This window comes from Coregonus lavaretus, assembly GCF_964263955.1.
Source record: "Coregonus lavaretus genome assembly, chromosome: 6".
Lineage (NCBI taxonomy): Eukaryota > Metazoa > Chordata > Actinopteri > Salmoniformes > Salmonidae > Coregonus > Coregonus lavaretus.
Genome location: NC_139993.1, coordinates 3182799 through 3187607, shown reverse-complemented (window position 1 = coordinate 3187607; position 4809 = coordinate 3182799). Strand labels below are relative to the sequence as shown.

Below are 4809 nucleotides of genomic sequence, written 5' to 3'. Positions count from 1 at the left end.
TTACCCTAGCACTAACACTTGATTCAACTAATCATCAAACCTTTAGTTGGGAAACACTGCATGCATCTAACATTCTAGTTCACATGGTTTTTAAACCAGTGTAATGAGGAGATGTGCAGATTTTTTCTCTGCTATATATATTTGTGCTCCCTGTACGTGTCTTGCACCATCACCCTGTATGCTTGAAATAACATGACTACAACCTTAGAAATAAAACTTTGATTACAATCTTGTGTTGTTGACCTTTGTTAAAATTAGTATGAGTATGTAGGATATCTGGTGGCAACCCCAATCATGTAATGTAATCCCACACACACTCCTAACATCTTACAGAACACATTTTCTCAGTTTGGTAACATTTATTATTTGGTCCAAAACCTACAGTGATTATATTGCTGATTTCGACCATACACTCAGCACTTTTTCACATATCTGTGATTTATTCAGTTTATTTGTAATCAATAATTTGTATGTAGTTTAATCTGTGTGTATTGTCACTTTCTACTTGGAAGCCAGTGAAATCGAGGTTCTGAGGAAGAGGGGTCTTCTTAAAGGTGTCTTCCAGGATAAGGATGGATTCGCCCTTGAGTTGACTCCCCTTGATGAGGTCACAGAGAGCCATCTTCTCTGCCTTGTAGTAGAGACCCACTCTGCCACCTGTTATGTTGGCTATGGTGATGCTGGCTGCGACAGTTTTTCTGGGAGTTTTTTGTTAAGCTAAGGGAACGAGAGAGAGAGAGTCATTGGACAGTGCTGAAATAAATGTGGTTGTCAGTATTAGAAGTTTGCTGAGAACACTGCTATGAGCAACAATAAACAATTTTCTATTTGTATCTATATTTACGCTGGTGCTGGAACTGAGCTGTGAAATGTAATTACTTTATGCTTTGAAATGTCTAATATCAATGTGTGTTATATTCCCATGTTGAATGGCCATAAAACAATAAAATATGAATGTATTTATTATTCATTCATATATAGATTCCCTCCCACTGGATAGGGTTACATACCGGTATGACTGGGTTTATTGGTCTGGCTGCCAATGGAAATATTGCCGCTCACACTGCCTGATATGGTTTGGCCTGATATGGTTTGGCCTGATATGGTTTGGCCTGATATGGTTTGGCCTGATATGTCTTGGCATGATATGTCTTGGCCTGGTTTTGTAGGACATTTGGCAACAGGTTTTTTTTTATTGCAGTCATTTTGCCTGTTGGTATGTGAAGCACAATCCATTGCTGCAACGATAGAGAAAAGAGAGCGGGAGAGAAAGAGGATAATTAAGGGTTAAGTTGATTAAATTCAGTGGTGGAAAAATTACCCAATTGTCTTGAGTAAAAGTAAAGAAACCTTAATAGAAAATGACTCAAGTTAAAGTCATCCAGTAAAATACTACTTGAGTAAAATTATTTGGTTTTAAATATCCTGAAATATCAAAAGTAAATGTAATTGCTCAAATATACGTATGTATTCAAAAGTAAAATTCATTTCAAATTCCTCATATTAAGCAAACCAAATGGCACCATTTTGTTATTTTAATTTACAGATAGCCAGGGGCACACTCCAACACTCAGAAAACATTTACAAACGAAGCATGTGTGTTTATTGAGTCCGCCATATCAGAGGGAGCAGGATGTTCTCTTGACAAGTGTATGAGTTTGACAATTTTCCTGTCCTGCTAAGCATTCAAAATGTAGCTAGTACTTTTGGGTGTCAAGTAAAAGTTGTCAAAATAAATAGTAAAGTACAGATACCCCAAAAAACGTCTTAAGTAGTACTTTAAAGTATTTTTACTTAAGTACCTTATACCACTGATTAAATTAAAGAATATTCCTAATCAAAACTGTCCACATAAAGCACAGATCTCGATAAGCAAAGTTTATCTCTGCAATTTATCATTATTTCTCACCATTGCACTAAGTGGCATTGCATGTATTTTGCGATGTCTTGGTCCTTATGCTAATTGTAAGTCTTTAAATGATTTGGCAGGGTTTATCACTTTGTGACTGTGGTAACTAGTGACGACCGTTAGAAAGCACTATTCTGTGTTTAAAATGAAAAGGCACCTGCAAAAAAAATGGTTTATCTACTTTGTTGTGCTGTTACATTTGTATCTTTGTTTCATGTCCAATGTGTTATATGTCATTTGTGTTGTGTGAACCAAAGCTCTGCTTGTTAAGTAATATCGACCAATATCTTTCAACTCTGCCAAATGATCACTATTTGAGAGTAACTGTTCCAGCCATGAGACACACATCTGTTCAAGCTGCCAAATTGTATCTGGAGTTCAATATATTTTATTGTGTCGGAACCTAATACAGTTACTACATGATTCCATATGTGTTATTTCATCGTTTTGATGTCTTCCCTATTATTCTACAATGTAAAAAATAAAGAGAACCTAAAGCATGTATTTAAAATAATGTATTTACCTGTGTCTGTGTGTTCTTCCTCGGTGCAGTGGCGCGCTTGAAGGTTGTTGTAATCAGGTGTTCTAGTGCAGAGTGGAGAGATGTCTCTGCTTTTATAGGGTAGCGCTGACAGAGAGAGGAAGGGTGGGTGGGGAGTTCTCAGCCCAATTCATTCCAGGTAAATGTTGATGTTCCAGAGAACTGAAGAGGAGGACTCAGTTCCAGAGAAGCTACGTGGGTGTCACAAGAGCAATAAATTTAGATATGTCAAGCACTAAAACTTATTTCATCTCAAAGGGCCATATCTTTAACTACCCCCTGACAGGTAAATCACTGACAATCAAGGGAGTTTGATCACCTAAAATAATAAAACAATGTTATAATGAAAAAATGTGCGACCATGTGAGAGTCTCTGAGTTGCTATCTATGTGCAGCAGTTCTCTTGCTTATTAAAACTGATCTCAGATCAGCTGGTAGCAGGGTCTTAGCCTGAAAGTCTATGTGGTTCTCCTGGTGTTGTCTCATGTTCAGTTTGCGTTGGAAGCCGAAGAGGCAGCGGGGTCAGTAGTAGGGTTGGTTGCCACTGTGCTGACGGCTGCGAGTGATGAGGTTGGAGCTCTGGCTGAAGGCTTTGCCACACACCTGGCACGCATGGGGCATCTTACCTGGGATAAGAGGGCAGAGGGGACATACTGTATTAAAGGGGAAGTTCACTATTTTTTACTAAGTTAAAGGGGCAGTGCAGTCAAAAATGGAATTTCAGCCTGTTTAGGTGGGATGGAGTTTTTGTCCCACAGTATGCCTGCACAATCTGATCTGATTATTCTGACCATTCATCTTTTATTTTCATGTGTCCTCCTACGTTGAAAAGCGGGGTAGGCTCTAGAGCAGTGGTGTGAAACTTATTTTGCCCCATGGGCAGCATTCGGTCTTCAACGAGGTCCGGAGGGCAGCACTGAAAATGGGTTACATTTTAGTTTGGGGAATTTTCCATAATTCCTGACTGTCATTTTGGTGATTATTAGCAAGCTAGACACAATCAAGAAACTGTATGAATATACAGTGCATTCGGAAAGTATTCAGACAAGGACCCTTTTCCCCATTTTGTTACGTTACAGCCTTATTCTAAAATGGATGAAATTATTTTTCTTCCTCATCAATCTACACACAATACCCCACAATGACAAAGCGAAAACTGGTTTTTAGATATTTTTGCTAATGTATTACAAATAAAAAACATAAGTATTCAGACCCTTTGCTATGAGACTCGTAATTAAGCTCAGGTGCATACTGTTTCCGTTGATCATCCTTGAGATGTTGCTACAGCTTGGTTGGAGTCCACCTGTGGTACATTCAATTGATTGGACATTATTTGGAAAAGCACACACCAGTCTATATCTGTCTATATAAGGTCCCACAGGTGAGAGTGCAGAGCAAAAACCAAGCCATGAGGTCAAAGGAATTGTAAGTGGAGCTCCGAAACAGGATTGTGTCGAGGCACAGATCTGGGGAAGGGTACCAAAACATTTATGCAGCATTGAAGGTCCCCAAGAACACAGTGGCCTCCATCATTCTTAAATGGACGAAGTTTGGAACCACCAAGACTCTTCCTAGAGCTGGCCGCCCAGCCAAACTGAGCAATCGGGGGAGAAAGGCCTTGGTCAGATGGTCACTCTGACAGACTTCTAGAGTTCCTCTTTGGAGGTGGGAGAACCTTCCAGAGGGACAACGATCTCTGCAGCACTCCACCAATTAGGCCTTAATGGTAGAGTGGCCAGACGATGATTAATTTAAGATTACACAGAGTGTCCACTGTGTAGAATTTCCACGACAAGTGGCTTCGGGACAAAGTTGTAGTTCTAAAAACTTTTTTTGCTTTAACATTATGGGGTATTGTGTGTACTTTCCGAAGACACTGTATATGGGTCATTTTAGCAATTAGGATTTGTTATCTTTAATGGTTCTGATAAATTAGACATTGTTGCGAACTGTTGGCATATAGGCCTTGATAAATGCACACATATTTGTTTATGGCCAGTAGTAGGGTTGGTTGCCACTGTGCTGAAGGCTGTGAGTGAAGAGGTTGGAGCTCTGGCTGAAGGCTTTGCCACACACCTGGCACGCATGGGGCTTCTCATCTGGGATAGAAAAACAGAGAGGACATACTGTATTAAAGGGGAAGTTCACTATTTTATAAGTTAAAGGGGCAGTGCAGTCAAAAATGTGATTTTCCTTCCACATTATATTGTCAAAATAAAAATAACACTCTAATATTGTGAAAATTAGGATAATGCCTTTTTAGTGTAGGAGCTTTCAGCCTGTTCAGGTGGGATGGAGTTTTTGTCCCACAGTATGACATCACAATCTGATCTGATTTTTCTGATACATTTTTATTTTT

At 39.2% G+C, this 4809-nt stretch overlaps 1 long non-coding RNA gene across 1 annotated transcript; it reads right to left on the bottom strand.

Moving 5' to 3' along the window:
* Positions 1 to 343: 343 nt before the first annotated feature.
* On the bottom strand, positions 344 to 2549 carry LOC311131205. The gene is made up of 3 exons (XR_014613418.1): positions 2433 to 2549; positions 1011 to 1238; positions 344 to 717 (listed from the first exon to the last, which is right to left on the bottom strand). It is a non-coding gene; the product is annotated as an uncharacterized lncRNA (long non-coding RNA).
* Between the last annotated feature and the right edge of the window lie 2260 nt (positions 2550 to 4809).